The sequence below is a fragment of the Lissotriton helveticus genome, chromosome 2_2, assembly GCF_964261635.1.
Source record: "Lissotriton helveticus chromosome 2_2, aLisHel1.1, whole genome shotgun sequence".
Classification (NCBI taxonomy): domain Eukaryota; kingdom Metazoa; phylum Chordata; class Amphibia; order Caudata; family Salamandridae; genus Lissotriton; species Lissotriton helveticus.
The window spans coordinates 402353118-402373525 of NC_136060.1; positions in this window are offsets into that span (position 1 = coordinate 402353118).

A 20408-nucleotide genomic window follows, 5' to 3' on the forward strand; every position below is an offset into this window, starting at 1 on the left:
ACATACCTGCTGCATTTAACCATAGTGATCAAAGTGGTTTACTGCCCGGATATAATATTGTTATCAATACATATTTTTTTGCTGAAGCTTGCAATTACTTTAAACGAACAACACTCACCTATGACAACAATCATCCGGCTCACTGCTTTTGACCTGGGAATTCTTATTTTTAATTCTTACGGCATTCAAGAACACCAGGCTGATACCTTCCTTATTTAACAAGGCTGCTGCAAAGATTATCATTAATAATAAATCAATTGGTTGCATAATTCCAAAGCGATATGCCTTTTCTTTCCAGCACTTTTCCAGCTGTTTATGAAACCTTTGGCAAACTGTATCTACTCCCTCTCTTCTATTCATCTTCCAGGGATTGTTTCCACACATTACACTGTATGTTGATGTTATTGCCTTCTATTTAGCAACAGGCTCTGAAATCATTCACTCTGTCCTGTCCCCTTTCAAGCAATATTTTGAAGTGGTGACTTATCTTATTAATGAGCAAAAAAACCTCTTCTAAAATCCTTACCCCTGTAATCTAGAATCACTATTATTCCTCTCCCAAAAGGTACTTGGCGGTCTATTTCACAATGATCCAAATGCTCTGCAAGATAATAATTATATTATGCTCAAGATGAAACGGTTATTTTTAAAATAAGGCAAGCTTCAACTGTCCATAACTGGTTAAATTTCTTTGATTAATGTTGGTCATACTGCTATTTTTGCTTCTCTTTTTTTCTTCCCATGTTTTTTCACTAAAATGTTTCCTTATTTGTCCCTATCCATTTCATAAGGAGCTCTCTGCAGCTGCGACAGAGATCTCTACTTGGCAAAGAGTAAGGAAAAGTCAAAAGATCTTTTAAATTTGAAACAGTTTGTAAAAATATTTTTATGTTAAATATTAATGTAAATTATTTTGATATATTTGTTTTGATTGTAGAACTAAAGAAACATGCTGTATCACTATTAGCTACATTTGACCTAAAAATGTGACCTAAAAATGTAATCATTTAAAATTATTTTAAAATATTTTAAATTACTATAACATTATTTATTTAAAAAAAAATTCTCATAGTTAAATTAAAAAATACATTTCCACCTAAAGTAAAAGAAAACAAATATGTATTTGCAGTTGTTAAAAGTGATGTATAGAATTGATTAAAGGTATTTTACTTATATTTAATAAAATGTATGGTTACATTAATTGTGAATGCAACAAGGGTATTAAATTATATCATAATTCAATCACAAATATGCACTATTTTATATTCTAATCATTAAATTATATTTATTAATTTTTTCAACTATCTAAATTAATTTAATGTAACATTATTTCCAATTGGATTTACATTTAATCTATTCTTCAATTATTATCTAGGGGACGGTGTTGCACTTGGAGCGGTTGGCAGTGTGCGGTGCTAGACTTACACAGTTTGCTTTTTAGTAGTAACTTACACTTGTAAGTTAGCCTCCACCCCCTTTTTTAGGCAGTAAATACATGTAAGTTAATTTTTTAATAACTTTACACTATGATTTTGTGAATAGCCAAAACCAATAACATTATTCAAAAAGTGTAATAGTAAATTTACATGTGTAAATTTCTCGCAAGTGTAATAGCTCTGTGTGTCCTAACTTAGCCCTCCCTATGATCAAAAGCTGAGTCATCGGGCAGACCTAAGACGTTAAATGTGTTCACAATACCTAAATCCAAAATCACAAGCTTTTCAGGTTCTCCATCATTGATGACCTAGGCCTCAAAACCTTTCTAGAATGTAGTAAATTTTTGCACTTGTATGTCTTTACAAGAAAGAAATATGTGCCATAATATGTTCATTGTATTATGTTTTTGGTAGATACTTATAGAGGATGCAAAGGTGGAAGGAATTCTCTATTCTTGTCCTGAAGAAGGTGGATGTAATCATATAGTCCCACCGTAACGCCTCAAGCCAATCGATTTTGTTAAATCTGAAACATGACTAGAAGCATAGAGGCCAAATTTCACTGTCCCATGTGTTGTCTATAGTCGTTCTCAGATTAACTCAGTAAGGGAAAATTGTGGCTGCCTCATCCTGTTTCTCCTTCCATGTGGTGTATATTTATTGTTGTCTATTTGCTGCTTTGTGATGCCATGTCTTTTGAGAATTATGGATTTTAACTGTATATTTTTTATGTTGTAATTTTGGTGCTTATTTTTAATTATAAAATGCAATGACTTGTTATTGAAAAGAAAAACATTTTTAAACACTTTTTGTTTTGTAACAAATAAATGATTTGTAATATCAGTAAGTGTACCCCTTTTGGAGTTGTTCCAAATGTATGAATGTGGTGTATGTGGATCTGATTTAGAAGTTTGTGCTCGAGTACAAAGGGTAAAATCTTTTGAACAACATTGTTACTGGTGCTCTGTCCCTTTCGGACTTTATGAGCCCCTCTCATTGGTTTCAAGGTACATTTTTTGATGCCATGAGAGGCAAGAGTGAAATTCTACATTCTCTTTAGGCATATCCTAAGGTTCATATCTATTCAACTGTGTGTTTGCGCGTATTTGTTTTGCAGCGAATTTCCAATCAACCATAGAAACAGAGTCCTATTTTCTGAAATACACAAATACGTGCTTTCCCAAGTGGGAAGAGGAAGAGATTTCTCATCTTGGAAAATATTTCGACTATGGCAAAACCAGACAATACCTGTGCAAATTAATATATTGTTTATGTGTTTATTTATTCAAATTCTGTAAGGAAGTCACATCACTATTGCGAAACTAAAACTGTTGTCAATTTTCAGGTGTACTTATTGAACTCTTTGGGAATTCCATTTAGGAGGGAAATCTTCTCCAAGGGTGAAATCACACTTAGTCCTCTTTATGCATGTTAACTTCTGGTATATTCTCGAAATATACTGAGGGAAAAATGTCCTGCAAATTCTTGAACATGCAAGTTTTACAGCAGTATGCTCCAAATCTACATTTTAAGCCACATATTTGCAGTGAAATCTCAGGATAATCAAAAATGATCACCTCATGGTAGGAGATAATTAGTACACCTGATGCATTCAGAACGTGTCAAATTCTGTCAGGTGTGATAATTATTGCATTAGCTAAAGGGCCACTCACAATGCAAGCCCAAGTCTTGGTGGACTTTAATTCTGTTCCCTCAACCAAGTTCAGACACAGTAGAACCTTCAGCCACAAATTAGTATAGTGTTAACTAACACCTGCCTACGTATTTCAATGAAATACCACAACAGCCATTCTGATTGGGCTGTTTATAGCTCTTTGATAATACCAGATGCACAAACATCCCAGAGCAAACAGCATTCACACCATGGTTCATATTTACCAATATGTCATACAGTGCAGCAAGTCACCTTGCAGCGCTGTGTGACAAGAGAAAGGCAGGAATGCATTGTATTTAACACAATACAGTGCACTCATGCCTTTTCCTAGTGCAGAGGCACAAAGTGCTGCCTAGCACCAACGCAGCGATTCTTGCACGGTGGTTCAAAGGTGTCTGCCTTTTTAGCAGCATTGTGGGTCATACTTATCGAAGGGTTGCAGCACTTTTGCGCCATGAAAGAGGTGCAAAAGCATCGCAACCCTTAAGATTCGATTTATTAAGCCTTGCAAGACCTCCTTGTGTGGCCCTGAGTGGCTTGATACATCCAGAATAATGCAAAGCAGTGCATATTACTGTATTACTGTGTGCATTACTCTGCCCCAGGGCAGCATTCCATGGGTGGTGTGTGGGTGTTCCAAGGCTAAACCCATGGATTGTGATGCATTCCCAGATTCCTCATTAGTAGTAGACTTGGGAATGCGCCAAAACTGCTACACATATCCAGGGGAGGCGCAATAGGAGAAATAGCTTTCAATCTCCTTATTTTTTCCTTTTTCTATGTGTGCTGCAAGATAAATGCATATGAGGATTGTTGTTGTGTAGGAAGGTGTTCTTTCTTGCACAAAAACAATCCTGCCCGAAATGCAGACACCCTTGCACCATGGGGCAAGAGTGCCTACATTGGCGTTAGGTGGCATATTGTGCACCAGCGCTGCGAAAAGGCAGGAATGTGCTATACTATGGTAAATATGGAGCATTCCTGTAATTTCCCTGTAACATAGTGCAGCAAGGTGACTTGCTGTGCTGCATGACTTCTTACTAAATATGGCCATGTTTTTGTGCAGGAAGGGGCACCTTGGGCCAGAGTAACGTAACACAGCAATTTGCGCTGCCTTGCATTACTCTGGATTTATAAAGCTACTCAGGGCCACGCATGGTGGCCTTGTGTGGCTTAATAAATCACATCTTATGGGTTGTGTCACTTTTTAACCCTGTTGCGTGGTGTAAAAGTGAGGCAACCCTATGATAAATATGGCCCTGGGTTTCAGATGGTGAGCAGTGCAATCAAATGTTTTTGTGTCAGTTTTGTAAGACTTATTAACCTAGGCCCACATTTACTAAAGTTTTGAGCAGGCGTGGCCGGCACAGGTAAGAGCAGTGGGGCAGTGGGGTGGGACTGGGCTGGAAACAAGGAAGTTGACAGCTGACGTGATAGATAAAATTAAATAAATAAAACTACTTACCTTGCACTCGCCGCATCACCGATGCGGCCAGCGCAAGGTAAGTGATTTTATGTATTTTTGAATTTAATTTTACCTATCCCGTTGTCTATTGACTCCCCCCTCACACCGGCACGTCCTGCCCCACTGCTCTTACCTGTGCTGGCCACACCTGGTTTTGAGGTGTGCGAAGCTGTGCGAGACACAAGAAAGCGTTAAATGACTTACCATTTTTGAGGTCCAGGTGTGCAGTAATAAATTGAATGGTATTGCAAGAGCAATTGCACAATCTTTAATAAATGTGGGTCAAATATTTAATTATTTAATCATAGCAAGCATCAGCATCTTTGTGCTCTGCTTCTAATAGATGCTAATGCTAAAACAGGAGCAACGCCCAGCAGTGCCACTTTTACCACAACCACCACTGGTAGAGAGACGATTAGCTCTCATATTTTCGTGTCCCTTAGAAGACTTTTGTCTAACTTTTCTTTTTAAGGTGGGTTACTGTGTCCAGGGTGATGCATTTAAAGGGATATTAACCAATGAATTTCTTTTAACTGTGCCTACTTCACATGTTATATTGGATTGAGGAGGCGAAAGGAAGCAAGATCCTTATGACTGTGGTGTGGTATTGCAGCTCACTTATAATACTGTACTGGAAAAGAGCATCCCCCTACACTGAATGCATCTGGGATCTGGGGAAGCTAGCCTCTGTCTGAATGCTGAGATCACTGTGCAGACAGGAGGAATTGATGCCTTGTCACATTCGCCCCTGTTTACCAGACAGACAGAGGTCTGCGAGCATGCATGCCATTGGCGACATGATGGACAAAACAAGCAATGAGATTTCCCAGTGACAAGTGAGAAATTGTCTGTGATTGTCATTTTTGGACTGTGGGATTGCACAAGTAACCTGCTCAGCAGGGGTACTCAGAACACTTAAATGGAGATTTCATGTGAGGTGAAGTCTACAATTAAATTAACTGTGACAGATACAGAGACACAGTGAGTCGCATCTTGACAAACAACAAATTATGTGGCAGGAGAACACGGAAAGGTGCCTTGCAGACATTTGTATGCGAAAAAACCCCAAAACAGACTGAAATTACACCATTATTACATAAACAATAATGTCTATGATGTGATGTTTCTTTGATGGTTTTAGGAAAAGATGTGCGTTTACTCTTTCCTGATGTCTTTGTTTCATGGAATTTCCAGTTATTGTGAATACATTTGGGGTTAAAGGGTAGATGAAAGAGAAGTGCAATTTGGACCCATATCCATCCCTTATCCAGAAGACCCACTGCTCGTTCATATTCATACACATTATCCCAGAATGTCAGAATTACTAAACAGTAATCTCCATTACTCTAAGCCCTACTATTTCTCATCTTTATCCTAACTGCATAAGTGTGTAGTCATTGGCCAGAATCTATCATTTCTGGTAGGTAATGCTCCTTAATGGACCCACCCAACTAGAAAGGTGACAAATAGTGGGTTAGAATTAAGGGACAATTTTCTCATAGGCCCATTTACAAACTGCCTTGGAAACGTTTTAACCCCATGCGCGCTACTCGTTTTCCCGCTGTGCGCTGACTTTTTCAAAAACCCGCGGTTCATGACGAGCTCAGCTCGTCATGAGCGTACGAGAGGCGTAACTCATGACGAGCTGAGCTCGTCATGAGCATCGAATGGGTTAAGGCACTGGCAAAGGGGCCTCCTGGTAAAACAAGTGGGACAGTCAAAATTCTTAGCATAGTGACATTGCTCATAACAAGCAGCTTATTTTTCTAATTGGACAGCCAAGCCTGCAAAATAGATATGTAGGGCCAAATTTACTAAAGGTTTGAGCCAGGACAAAGTGAGGCAAAGCAGCACAAACTCTGACAAGGGTGTTTTTTTTCCAGAGCAAAAGTTATTTTGTGCTGGAAGCTGCTCTTTCTCACCGCAAATAGTGCGCTGCATTGCTTTGCATCACTTTGTGTCAATAGGGCATTGCTTGGGTGGATTTACAGATTTTGACACTAAGCTTGATCTACCAAGATAACCAGACTGCATCAAAAAACACCTCTTTGAAACAGGCGCTAACATTGCATACGGTTTTAATTTCCCCAAACATTCCACACATTGCTTTTATGCGGATGTATGACATTACAACGCATGCTTTTACCACGCATGCTTTTACATCGCAACTTTTACAACGCATACCATTACAACGCGTAGCGCTTTTGGGTGTTGGATAGTGAATAGTTTAATTTACTATTCCAACTCCAGTCCCCGTGGATAGTAGGGAAGGTGTTGGATAGTAAATTAAATCTATTCCCTATCCTAGAGCGTCCCCAGCTCAATGCGTTGTAATGGTTTGCGTTGTAAAAGTTGCCATGTAAAAGCACTGCGTGGTAAAAGTTGCGTTGTAAAGGATGTTTCCCCTTTTATGCTGCACTGTACAGCAGCTGTTTGATGGAACAATGAGGGCCTTCATCATGAATGCATTTACAACATCACTGAAACCACAACAGCATCTTTACAAAGAAAGTCTTTATAACAACTTTTTTTTCCCATGATCATGCCTTTACCAAGAAAATTTAAGATTTTTAAAGGTAAGTATGAATCCTTTTTTTTATATATGCGTGAATGTGATGAGTGTGTGTAATGGTTTTATGCTTACTAATACAATACCTACATACCTACATCTCCATTGTAAATGCATGGTAAAGGCACATGCGTGGTAGAAATTAAGAGGTAAGTTTAACGCCATTTCTATTTCGTATTATTATTATGTATATATCTCACCCTATTAACCCACAGTCCATAAAACCTTAAAGTACCCTTACCACCCAAAACCCCATACCCAACCTTACCCCTTAAATTACCCTTGTCACCCAAACTCCCTCATCCAACCTAAATCCTAAAATTACCCCTGCGACACCAAAACCCAAACCCACCCTAAATCCTAATATTACACCTGCAACCCCAAAATCTTCACCCACCCTAAATCCTAAAATTACCCATGCCACCGAAAAACCCATCCCACCCCAAATCCTTAAAATTACCCCTACCATCCAAAAACCTATACCCACCCTAAACCTTAAAAATACCCTTGGCATCCCAAAACCCATCCCCACCCTAAACCCCTATTTAAAAAACCCCCACATAATACTTACCAGAAAAATACTTACATTTATATGTCATTTTTGTACTAGGCATATGCATTTACCATTCATGCCTTTATAACAAAATGTGTAGTAAAGCAATCCGTGGTAAAGGCATACTCATGGTAATTCCATTGTAAAGGTATTCGTGCTTTTGCCATCATTAACATGTTTCCCTTACAGCACATATACAATGTGTGGAATGTCATAGAATTACACTAGATGTAGGATTTTATACTGGAAAGGTATGCTTCCTGTACAAATCTTATAATAGCGCACACACTCATCTGCATGATGATGCAAAGGTTGTGTGTGGCATTAGACAGCCTGTTTGTACACCAGCACATCCCTCTCTGGACCTCCTTCTTCATTTCAACCCTCCACTTCAAGTATTTCGCTCAGCCTCTTTCCTCATAGATCTCACAACATCACTGTCTCTGCTTCTCCCATTTCTCTATCTCTGTTTTCTTTACCTCTGCCATCGTTCTACCTTTGTACTCTCTACCTCTCATTTCTCCCAACTTCCTCTTTTTGCTCTACATCATCACATTTCTCTTTCTAGCCTTCACCTCGCTCTATCCTTCTCTTTTTACCGGACCCATTTTTACTAGCCGCTTCTCATTTTGTTCTCTCTCTACCTTTCATCTCTTTGATTTTCAAACGTCTCTCTGTATACTCCTACATCTTGTTGCCTTTACCTCTCTCTAATTCGCCTTTTTTCTACATACCCCTCTATCTACTCCACCCCTTGGAATAATGTATTTCGTGGCATCTCTCTACAATCCCTGCTCGCTATCTCTCTCCACCACACTTTAAAACCGTATCTATTTTACTACTGCCCTTCTTCTACCCACATATTCCTCTTTCTATATATCTCTTTATATTTCCGTCTGGCTACCTCACATTTCCCCATATACTTTACTTCTCTCCCTACCTAACATATATTTCTACTACATCATCTCTTTCTCTACCCCATTCCTCCTCTACTTCACATCTCTTGCTATACTGTTCTCTTTATATCACCGTCCATCTCCTGTATCCTGCTCCATACCATTTCTCTTACTCAGTAGGATCACAGCTTACTGTCTAGCTAGAGAAGGACACACATATAAAGAGAAGAAGCTAGACAAGCCATAGAAGAGATATTAGGGGAAAGTTAGTAAAATAATATCACAGTAGAATGGTGAAAATCCTTAGAGCAGTTCTTTGACTTTCACTGTTGCAGCAAGAACGCCAGTAGTGAAGCGGGATATATTTGGGATTATAAATATTTGACAAATAAAGCTACAATTTTATGTGCATGCCTTAACAAAATGTTATGCACTAGTCCATTAAACATCTAACAAGTCACCCATAGCATGTTTTTCCTACAATGAGAGTAGCATTCTGGTTAGACACTGAATTCAACATATAATGTAGTAAAACAATCTAGTTTCATACTCTTAAAAGAAATGGTTTTATCAATGCTTTGTAAAGCTTTCACTTGGTGATATTTGTCTGAAAGCCACCATGCAGGTAAAGCGTTTGCCTGGGAACCCCATTTCTGAACGTATAAAATCAAATTCCATATTGTTTCTTATCACAAGCGCTTGGATGAGCTGAAAAGGGGTACACAATTCAAAGCTTTTCAAAACAGGAAATGGAGCTCCACAAACCCTAAGTTAAGATGTCGACTACCATGACTTCTGCCTTGAGGTATAACTACATACCCTGCTTCAGTGACACCCATATTACACAATCCTGCCTTTCCCCCGGGTCATATTGATTAAGGGTTCGAGCACTGGCTATCCAACTTAGAGATTACACTGATCAGTGTATTTGATGAAGGCAAGGTCTGAATACTTTGCTTCTCAAATAGCAAAAACTTTTCTACGCAGTGTGGACAATTCTATGCTTAAATATGTTGCTGGAAAAACGGGTGTTTGAGGTTTGCAGATTGGTGCTGTAGGTGTGCTCTACAAGTGAGAGCAGCTCTTCACTTAAACCCAGGTATTTCCTTTTGGAACAGTCCTTCTGCCCTCCTAGCTTGGGTGATTAGGAAATTTAGTCTCAATTGGCCCCCATGGGTGGAACATCCTTTACGACGCAACTATTACCCCGCACTACCATTACAACGCGGGGATTACAATGAAAGTCGTCACAACGACTTTCGCTGGAGGGCGCTGTTGGATTGGGAATAGTTTAATTTTCTATCCAACACCTTCCCTACTATCCACGGGGACTGGAGTTGGAATAGAAAATTAAACTATTCACTATCCAGCGTCCCCCAACGCAAGTCGTTGTAACGACTTGCGTTGTAATCCCCGCGTTGTAATGGCATGCAGGGTAAAAGCATATGTTGTACTGACATCCAACCCCCCATGTGCAGACGACCCACTAAGACACCAATTATTGGTTTTTGGGGGGAGAGTGGCCCCCTAGACAAGGGCAAGGTCTTCACTCCACAAAGATAACAGTCTCTCTGTTCCCCTGGTAGAAGATTAGAGATTTACCTCCGACAGTGTATTCTAGCGCACTGCAACACCAAGGCCGACTACCCACATTTTCAAAATGGGTTCATTTCCAAGCTGAAAAGTTGAATTCTCAAGGGTGTGTTTTGAGGGCTATGGTGTCTTGGGTTGTAGTCCCATCTATTCAAATGGGGTGCTGATTTTTTCAGGAGAATTGTTGAAATGCTGTGTGGCAAGATTTCTGTGTGACGTTAGTCAAAGTTTGAGATTTACATGGCATTTTAGGTCGGAAAGCGTTATAGGATCCACACAAGTAACACCACCTAAACTCTGCTGCAGAAATAGCTAGGTTTCCCAGGATATCGGCTGAGCTCTGGCCCAAATTACGCAACTACCCAAATCGCCAAAATGGGTCAATTTGCCTGAGAGAATGTAATGTCTCCTTGTTGTGTTTTTGAACATATTGTTATAATCACTTACCTTTCCAGGTTTCATAATGGGACTCTTTGCAGTAACTGGCATTCACCATTTGGACAGAGTGTTTTTAATCCTTGTACCCCAGCCTACCTCTCGCGGAACCCGCTCCGCGGGTCCCGCTTCGTGTGGGGTGGATTCCAGCAACCTGAGGAGTCCGACTGTGTTTCTGTGAAGGCGAGTTGACAGGCGGGGCTGCGAGCGAGAGCAGGCGCTGAACTGGGACTACCGTTCCCAGGAGCGCCCGCCTGCCCGAACTCACTGCACCTGGGCTGCTTTCCCTGCCTGCCCCTCCCCTTCCCTGCGTTTTTAAACCCCTGCCTTTGGACTCCAGTTGGGACGCTTTGCAGTAACTGGCATTCACCATTTGGACAGAGTGTTTTTAATCCTTGTACCCCAGCCTACCTCTCGCGGAACCTGCTCCGCGGGTCCCGCTTCGTGTCGGGTGGATTCCAGCAACCTGATGAGTCCGACTGTGTTTCTGTGAAGGCGAGTTGACAGGCGGGGCTGCGAGCGAGAGCAGGCGCTGGACTGGGACTACCGTTCCCAGGAGCGCCCGCCTGCCCGAACTCACTGCACCTGGGCCGCTCTCCCTGCCTGCTCCTCCCCTTCCTCTACAGTTTTATTAATTGACACTTCTAACACCGCTGCGCGGGAGCGCGCGGGAGTGTGCCCGGGAGAAGCCCGGGACAAGGGCGGGACCGCCTGTGGCCGTCAGGGGCCGAAAGAGGCCGGGCTGGGGCCCCCCTCTGACAAGTTTGTAACGTGGTGTGGTTCTGGGCTCATTATTATTATCTTTTAGGTTGATACCCCTGTTTTAACACTAAGTGTATTTGGGGAAAAATTCCGGAGATAGCTTGCTTGTGACCCTTTATTGGGTATTTTAACTTCCTCCCCCTATGTTTAATTCTACTTTTTAGGCACTACCCATTTTAATTATTTTTATCACTGTCATATTCTAGGAATGTCTAGCTCTGGTCCTAACCCCCTCCCTGATCGTGTGAATACATCTATTCTCGGCCCCCTTGATAAATTCTTTATCAAGGCTACCAAGGACATTGATCGAGAGTTAGCCCTAGCTGAAAGGAGGGCCGAACGTCGTCTTTCAATCGAGCTTTTAAAGAGGCAGGTCCCTCCTCCTAGTAAAGTGAAATCTCCCGTATGCACCTTAGAACATGCTGAGACAGATGCGGAGTTATTTAACACAGATAGTATACCTTTAATCTTTCAAGAAAACCCGCTATCACCAGAGGTTTTGGATGTAGCTGTGGAGGGTCCAATTGACTTGTCCTCGGTAATATCCAATAACCTTATAGATCTCAATACTCCTCTGCCTTTGGAGACTGTTCCCCATACTATTAGTAACATCTTACCTCCCCCCTGAAGATACAAACTGAGGTTGTGACGTTGCTTGCTTCCCAGCCTATCACTAAAACAACTAGAGCACGCGACAACCAAAAGCCTAAAGGTGTGGTATCCTCCCCAGTTAGGAAGAGAAGGAGGAAGGGAGGGAAAAATAAAAGCGAGTCTGTTAACCCGTGGTTGCCCCCACGGGTAGCAGTCCCTAAAGAGATTGTATCAGATGAAGTAGGGGAAAAAGTATAGATGAGATAGAAGTAATACAAAGGAATGTAGATATGGGAAATAAACATACTCCTAATGATGGGCTTTTGGAGGCTGTTGAAAATCTCTTAAAGGCTTTTATTCTTCCCCTTGTTGAAAGGCTTAAAAGGCTAGATAAAAAACTGGATTGCCTCTTACCAGAGGTTATTCCTCCAGAGAAACCAATCTTAATTACCCCAGGCATTTCAATTGAAAACAAAAACACATTTAGACAATCTGAAAATAATCAAATCAGACAACATAATTCCTCCAAGAATTCATACAATGCACCTGCTAATAAAGAACCCACTGCCTCAGCAGGCATATTCGTCACGACAGCTTCGATAGCAATAAGTAAAGAAAAAACGCCTTTAGTAGTTTCGAAGTCTGTCCATAACAAAATACCTTCTACCCAAACAAAATATCTTAATAGAGGCGTTCCTGCTGTCTCAGAGGGAATTGTGGAATCAAATACCAGTTTAAAAAATAAAGTGATTCACTGGTTACGTTTGAATAGGCCACTACCCTCACACTTGAATGGAGACATTGTCTCAGTTAGAAGGTGTCAATGGGTGGGCATACGCCCTAAGGACATAGAGGGTGATCTGTTTATAGTTAACTTTCGGGATCACCGGGTGGTATCTTATATAAGCGATTGGTTTGTGGGTAGCAATAATGGGGGAGTGTCAACCCGGAACTTAACATATTTCTATCCAGAAAATATGTTATTCCCCTCGAATAAACTTCGGAATGGTTTTGGGTCGGATTTCCCTTACCAACGGAAACAATTTAGGAATCAACCTATTTCTTCCCACTCTAACAGAAATGCTAATTTCTTTCCTTCGCTAAACCATCCTAATATCTATTCTAGGCCAAATAATCACCTTCTTACAAATCCAAAGGAATTTTGGAATATTCCTTTATCAAATATGTTCCATCCGCTGACCCCTATGAATCTAAATGACTGACTGACTCCAATTTTACAAAAAAAAATACCAGTTTGGGATAATAAGTCTACTTCTACTCCCCTGGATAAAGTAAAACCTAACTCTCATTTAGATAAAGGGTGTGGGGATAGCACGTGTACACTTGGAGATACAAAAAATTATGATGAACTAGATGTGGGAAATAATGCCATACGAAATATGGTAGAGGGGTGTGATCTAACCCATCTTAAAACGAAAGCACAACAGGAAAAAGTAGGAAACCAAGAGCTATCTAGTTGCTTCCGTTTAATCTCTTGGAATATAGCGGGGCTTGGCCGTAGACTGGAGGATCCGGTTTGGTTAGACTATGTTGACTCCTTTGACATAGCCTGTTTACAGGAGACATGGAGCACTGTGGATCAGAGTTTGGATGGGTTTCAAATGTTTAATGTCTCTGCAATACCATCGCAATCAGGAAGAGCAAAGGGTGGGCTAATGACAGCGATCTCTGTAAGGCATAAATCAATATATGTGAGTAGAGTGTTGAAATCACCTTGGTACCAATTACTTATGATTAAGGATTTATTCCCGGAAAATCTTCTTCTCATAAATTGGTACTACAATATATTTGACCCCCATGAAACTGCAACTATTGATAATCTACAGGAAGAGATTGCTAAGGTGACAAATAGTGTCTTCCCTCTCTCCATTATATGGTTAGGCGATTTTAATTGCGAGCTATGTAAGTTTAGTGGGTCCTCGGTGTGTGGTCTGTTGGATCTAACTGACCAACCTATGGCCCATTTTTCCCATTCTAAACAAGGGGAAGCTTTAAATAGTATCATCATGAATAATGATCTATGTATCTTGGATATGTCCAGTTTTTCAGGTCCATCGAAAATACCTACCTTTCAAGGCACAGGGGGTAGAATGAGTACAATTGATTTTGCTATGGTGTCTAGGGTTTTTTTTCACTTCTTGAAGGATTTTAAAATTGAGGCGCACCCAGCTAGTGACCATAATCCCCTAATCCTAAGTTTTAATTTGGCTCTCGAAAAAAGACCGTGCCCGGAACAACCGATAGTATATAGTCAAAACAAGGGTATTACCTTAAGGTGGGACAAAGTAAATGTAAGGCAACTGGAAACGGACATTTTTAAGGAAAATGCGGATCAGATAGAATCTTGTCTGACACCTATATCCGATCCAAATTATATAATTAAAAGCTTCGAAACATTACTGAGAGATGTCGCTTCACGTCTTGTAAAGAAAGGGGGGAGTAATCAACATCAAGGTCCTAAATGGTTTGATGCTGAATGCTCATCTGCCCAAACATATCTAACAAAGGCCTTACGCCGAGACCCACGTGACAGAGATATGGTTAGACTGGCCAGGAAAAGATATAGTGAGGCAATTAGAAAGAGGAAAAATGATTTGAGGACTAAAGCATGGGAAGACCTGGATAAAGCGGTCGATCTAAGGGATAATAGGCTTTTTTGGGAGACAATAAATAGGCCTTTTTTAAAAACAGGGGAAGATAACACAATCCGAGTACATATTCCTGAAGATTCCTGGGTAGCTCATTATAGTAAAATCTTCAACGCTAATGAAATACCTCAAATTGCTACCATGGGAGAGGGTGAATATGGTGATGTTAACACGGAATCAGCAAAGCTACTCAGCGATTCACTAACGCTCACGGAAGTGGAGTTAGCTTTGACTAAGGGGGCGGCTTTAAAGGCCCCTGGCCCCGATGCAATTCCCTTAGACCTATTTAAATATAACTTGAAGGTCTGGTCCCCATTACTTTTGAACGTTTTTCAGGCAGTAGTGTTGGGGCAGATTCCGACCTCATGGAAAGAGGCGGTTGTGGTGCCTATTTTTGAAAAAGGGGACAAGTCGGACCCACGTTGCTATAGGCCAATATCATTAATAGATGCTTCTTGTAAACTAATGGGTAGGGTGATATTGGCTCGTCTGGAAACCTGGGCAGAGTCAACTGGGATTATTGTAGAATCACAGTATGGGTTTAGAAGAGGGAAAGGAACCACTGAGCAGTGCTTGAATTTAGCACTGATTATGGGCAAGTAAATGGGTGCCAAGAATAATCCCATTTACTTGGCATTCATGGACTTGTCCAGTGCCTTTGATACGGTATGCAGGGACAAACTGTGGCGTATGATGGAGTCTATAGGGTTTGAGGAGCCTTTGGTGACTCTGCTCCGCAGGTTACATACCGCCGCAACAGTTAGGATTAGATACGGTCCGGGAGGAGAAAAAACTAGACATATATTATCCACTGAAGGTGTCCGCCAGCGATGTATTTTAGCTCCTTTTTTATTTCTGGTTTATACAAATGGTTTAGAAGGTTTTCTGATGGAAACTGGAGCTGATTTTCCTAAGATTAATGGTAAAAGAATTCCAATGCTGTCATATGCAGATGACACTGTCCTAATGACCTTTACCCCCAATAGCATGCAGATTTGCCTGAATGCTTTTGATATGTTTATGGGAGAATTAGATCTTGGGGTCAATTTTACTAAATCTTTTGCCATGACTTGCGGTTCAAAAAGTGCCAAAATCCGCAAATTCATGGTGAGGGATTTTAACATAGAGAAAGTTGATAACTTCAACTATCTGGGAAACCTTTTTAATAAAAAACTGAACTGGGAACCGTTGTTGTTAGCCCGAGTTCAAAAGGTTTCACAGTCAATTGAAGCTCTCTTTCGCTTTGCTAGTAAATTAGGACAACGACGTATAGCTGAAATAACATCTTTGTATAAAGCCAAATGTGTTTCTGCTATGACCTATGGAGCTGGTGTTTGGGGGTCACATAATTGTAAACTGATACAGATTATAGAGAATAAGTTTCTAAAACGTTTATTATCTGTTCCATCGGGCACATCAAATATATTTTGCCATGGTGAGGTTGGAATTGAGTTCGTACGTGATACTATTCACGTTGCACCTTTAGTATTATGGTCTAAAGTTTGGCAATCTGATGATTTGAAATTGACAAAAGATATTCTTCAAGATTGTCTCAAACTTGAGCATTATAGGGAAATCCTATGGCTCCGATATGTCAGGGATACTTAAAATTGGGCTAGACACTATGGCCCACATGCATCATTGTGTCTTTTTGCATTTCTTAATTTGCGAAAAATAAGGAATCGCAAATTAAGAAATGCAAAATGATATGCATCAATATTTTCGGTATTCTTGTGGGATTCGGTAAAAATCGCAATTTTTACCGAATCCCAAAGAAATACCGATTTCTTAACTTAATTTTCGCAATTCCCAGTCAATGGAAATTGCGAGTGGCACTTAGAAAATTTCATGGGTGCAGGGGGGGGTCCAAAGGACCCCCCCATGCACCCCTGAAATGTACTTTTCAGCATAAGTTACATACACACATGTCCTAAGGACATGTGTGTGTGTAACTTTACAGTTTAAAAAATGCATTTTTGTGCATTTTTAATCAATTTCGCAATTTACCACGAAGTTGAACTTCGTGGTAATTTGCACTTCCAATTTTAAAAAAACGCATATTTTTCTATAATGATGCATAGCATTTAAGAAATCGCACAATTGCGATTTCTTAAATGCTAACGCAATTTTAGAAATCGTAAAAAAGATGCGACTTCTAAAATGGCATGATGCATCCCAACAAGCACTTTTGCATTCGCAAACGGCCGATTTTAAGGAATCGCACCGTTTGCGACTGCAAAAATGCTTGATGCATGTGGGCCCATGTTTAGAAATCCTGACATGCTTAATAAGGATACTAAGGAAATTATAAAAAAAGCGTATAGTCTTAAATTGGGTTCCCTAAAGAAGAATGAACATGTATTACGTGTCTAGGGAAGACTAGTGCGGCCCTTTTATTTAACATACATTTTGAATACGCAAGGGCGTTTCTATCTCACAAGGTTTCGCCTCGGTACCTTACACTTCCTTTTTGCTTTCCCAAAGCAGGGGGGTTGGAGGGAGAAGTTACCTTGTTGCCCTTGTAATAATAAGGTTTCGCAAAATACCCTGCACCTAATCCTTTTTTGCACTTTGTATAAGGACCCAAGAAACTCCTTCATCAGACCATTATTATTATCCCTTGGAACGTGCTATTATAAAGAAGCTTATGAATTTTTGTTATCACTGTCAACTGTAAATATCTGTAATGCTGTATTGAATTTTATTAGATCAGCTCTTGCAATCAGAAACCGCTATTGAATATATTTGTGAAAATCAGATTTATGTAATTATGTATCATGGTCGTATTATAGAATCATGTAGAAATGTATTGTGATTTTATTGTAGTTCAAGTATTTTTAAATTGATGTATACTTTTATGATTTCCTTGAGAAATCGAAATAAAGTTATTTGAATTGAATTGACTCTTTTAGAACCCTGCCCTGGTTTCTCCTTTGTCTCCTGCCCCCCTCCCTCTTTCCATCCCTTGGAACATTCCTTCTGTTAAGCCAGAGGCTGACTTGGAATGTTGACGAGAGCAGCCTGACTGGCAGAGTTCGTTGGTTGTTGGCCCTGTGCTCGACATGTTTGAGGATGCAGAGTGGAGGCCGTAATAAAGAGAAGCTTCACCTACCTGTTTCCAGGCGTCTTTATAACACATATCATTCAAGGGTGTTTGGCCAAGCCACACATGAGGGGAATAGTTTTTTATTTAAAGTAGTGTCGTAACTCTGGGTGGTAGTTATTTTATGTATACCCATAGATTCTTGACCATTACCACACAGAAATCTGAGGAAAATGACAGATTTTAGTCAAATTCTGAGATTTGCCGGGCATTATAGGTAAGAAAATGTCATGGAATCTCTACAAACCATACCACCTTGAACCTTTGTGGGTGTCCAGTTTTCAGAAATATGCAGTCCTAGTTTGGTTCCCCAGGTGGTAGGTGAGCATGTGCCTAAATACCGCAGCTACCACCGGGACCAAAATGGGTAAATTTTCATGACGAATATTTGATGTCCCCACATTGTGTTTGGGGCCTATCATGTGAAAGGCCCAGCCACACAAATGTTATACCTCTTTTATTGGTAGAGTTGTAGACACTATGAATGCTCAGAATTGTGTGGATATCTGCAGATTAAAGAACTTTCCCTTGCAGGAATTTGAGGAATATACATAATTATAGCCAACGTTTTTGGTTTTCATGGCCTTCTGGGTACGGAAACATCATGGGATCCACACACGTCACACCTCCCTTGACTCTTCTCATTGTCTAGTTTGCAGAAATATCTAGGATTAGTAGGTTTTTCATAGTGGCACCCATGCCAGGTCCCAAATTCTGCAGTTACTCATATCACCAAAAATAGTCGATTTGCAAGGAAATCATTTTGATGTTGCCAGATTATGTTCTGAGTGCTTTCCTGTTGTGCTCTGCACGCCCATTGCTTTTTTTAAAAACTTTATTTTAAAGTTTGGTTACATTACAGTTAACAAGCATGTCTTCACGAATATGGTTAAAAGAGCATATAACAGTGGTCCAATCATCATAGATTTAAAGAAACAGTCCAGCAGCGTGCACTCTGGTGCCCATTGTGGCAATGTCCTGATCATTATATGTGCACTGTGTCAATCGATAGATGTACCAGCATTCATATAGAGTAAATTAAATATCACATTTGTGACCCCGTAAGCTGGATGTGGATCATGTGAACCTTGGTCGGATCTTCTGAGTGGGCATCCGTGTATCAACAGGCCAAGTAATGTGGAGGTAAGACAATAAGACATGTATCATGAGTGGCATTGAGGTAACGGGGGCGGGGGAGGAGCGGACATTCGTTCATGTGGCAAGGGTGAAGTCGAAGGCGCTGTCGCACCAATATTTAGAGGCATATTAGGGTGTGCGAATAAGTAGCACGTGAGGGGGGCCCATATGTCTGTAGGTCGTGACATAGGAGGGAGTAGCTCTGCATAGTGGGACAAATGTTCCTGGAAGTACACCAAGTCTGTTGACCAATCTTTAAACTTAGGTGCTCGTCCTCTATCCCATCAACAAGCCACTCTTCTTCTAGCCAGCAAGAGACCCAGGGAAACATATTTCCGGTGTATTTTAGGAATGTGGTTAGTGTATCCCAATAAGGCAAGGAGGGGAGTTTTCGGTATAGTCATGGTGGTCTTCTGTTCCAGGGCGTCTAGTAGTTGGTTCCAGTAGTCGTGCAGCCCGGGACAGTTCCAAGCCAGATGGAGAAAATCAGCATTTGGGCATCTGCATTTGTCACAGTGATCCGATTCCCTGAGTTTGTATCTGTACATCCTAGCAGGGGTGTAGCATGTGTGGTGTTTGAATTTGAAATGTGTAATACGCAATCTGCTGCTGGTTGAGATTTGTTCCATCTGTGTACAGCAATATCCCCATTGCTCGTCAAACAATTCAAAGACCACTTCGGCATCCCATGTTATGTTATGTTATGTTATGTTAAGGGTGTATTTATAGAGCGCACTATCACCGTGGGTATCATGGCGCTGAAAGGGTACATGAGGAGGAACAGAAGGAATTTAGCTAGGTTGTGGGAAGAGCCAGGTTTTTAGAGATTTGCGAAATTGGATGAGAGAACCAGAAATCCTAACTGGGAGAGGGAGGGAGTTCCAGAGTTTGGGGCCGAGGAAGGCAAATCTTTGACCACCAGATCTGCAGAGTTTAAAGGGAGGGACCACCAAGAGATGTAAGTGAAGGGATATGAGGTTGCGTGAAGGACTGTAGGGTCGAATAAGAGATTTCAGGAAAGCGGGGCAAGAACCAGAGAGAGACTTAAAAACGAGACAGCCAAGCTTAAAGGCGGCCCTTAGGCTGACAGGGAGCCAATGCAGCTTGGCAAGAAGGGGTTCCCGAGGGCCAATCTCGCCGCCTGGTTTTGAATGATCTGCAGCCTGTAGATGGAACATTTGGGCAGACCATGATAGATGGAGTTCGAAAAATCCAGGCGGGAGAGGACGAGGGCCATAATGACTTGTAGCAGGGCATCGGGGGTAAGGAGGTAAGCCACCTTCCTAATCCTGCGTAGCTGGAACATGCAGGAGGAAACCACCGTCCCCACCTGCTGCCCAAGAGAGAGCCCAGCGTCAATGGTGACCCCGAGGCTTTTCACCGAGGCTACCGGGGTGGGGGGGGAGCCAAGCTCTGCCGGCCAGAAGTGTGGACCCCAGTGGACGGGGCTCTTACCCGGCAGGAGGAGCTCCGTCTTTCCTGGGTTCAATTTCAGCTGGTTCTGACACATCCACTGAAAGATAT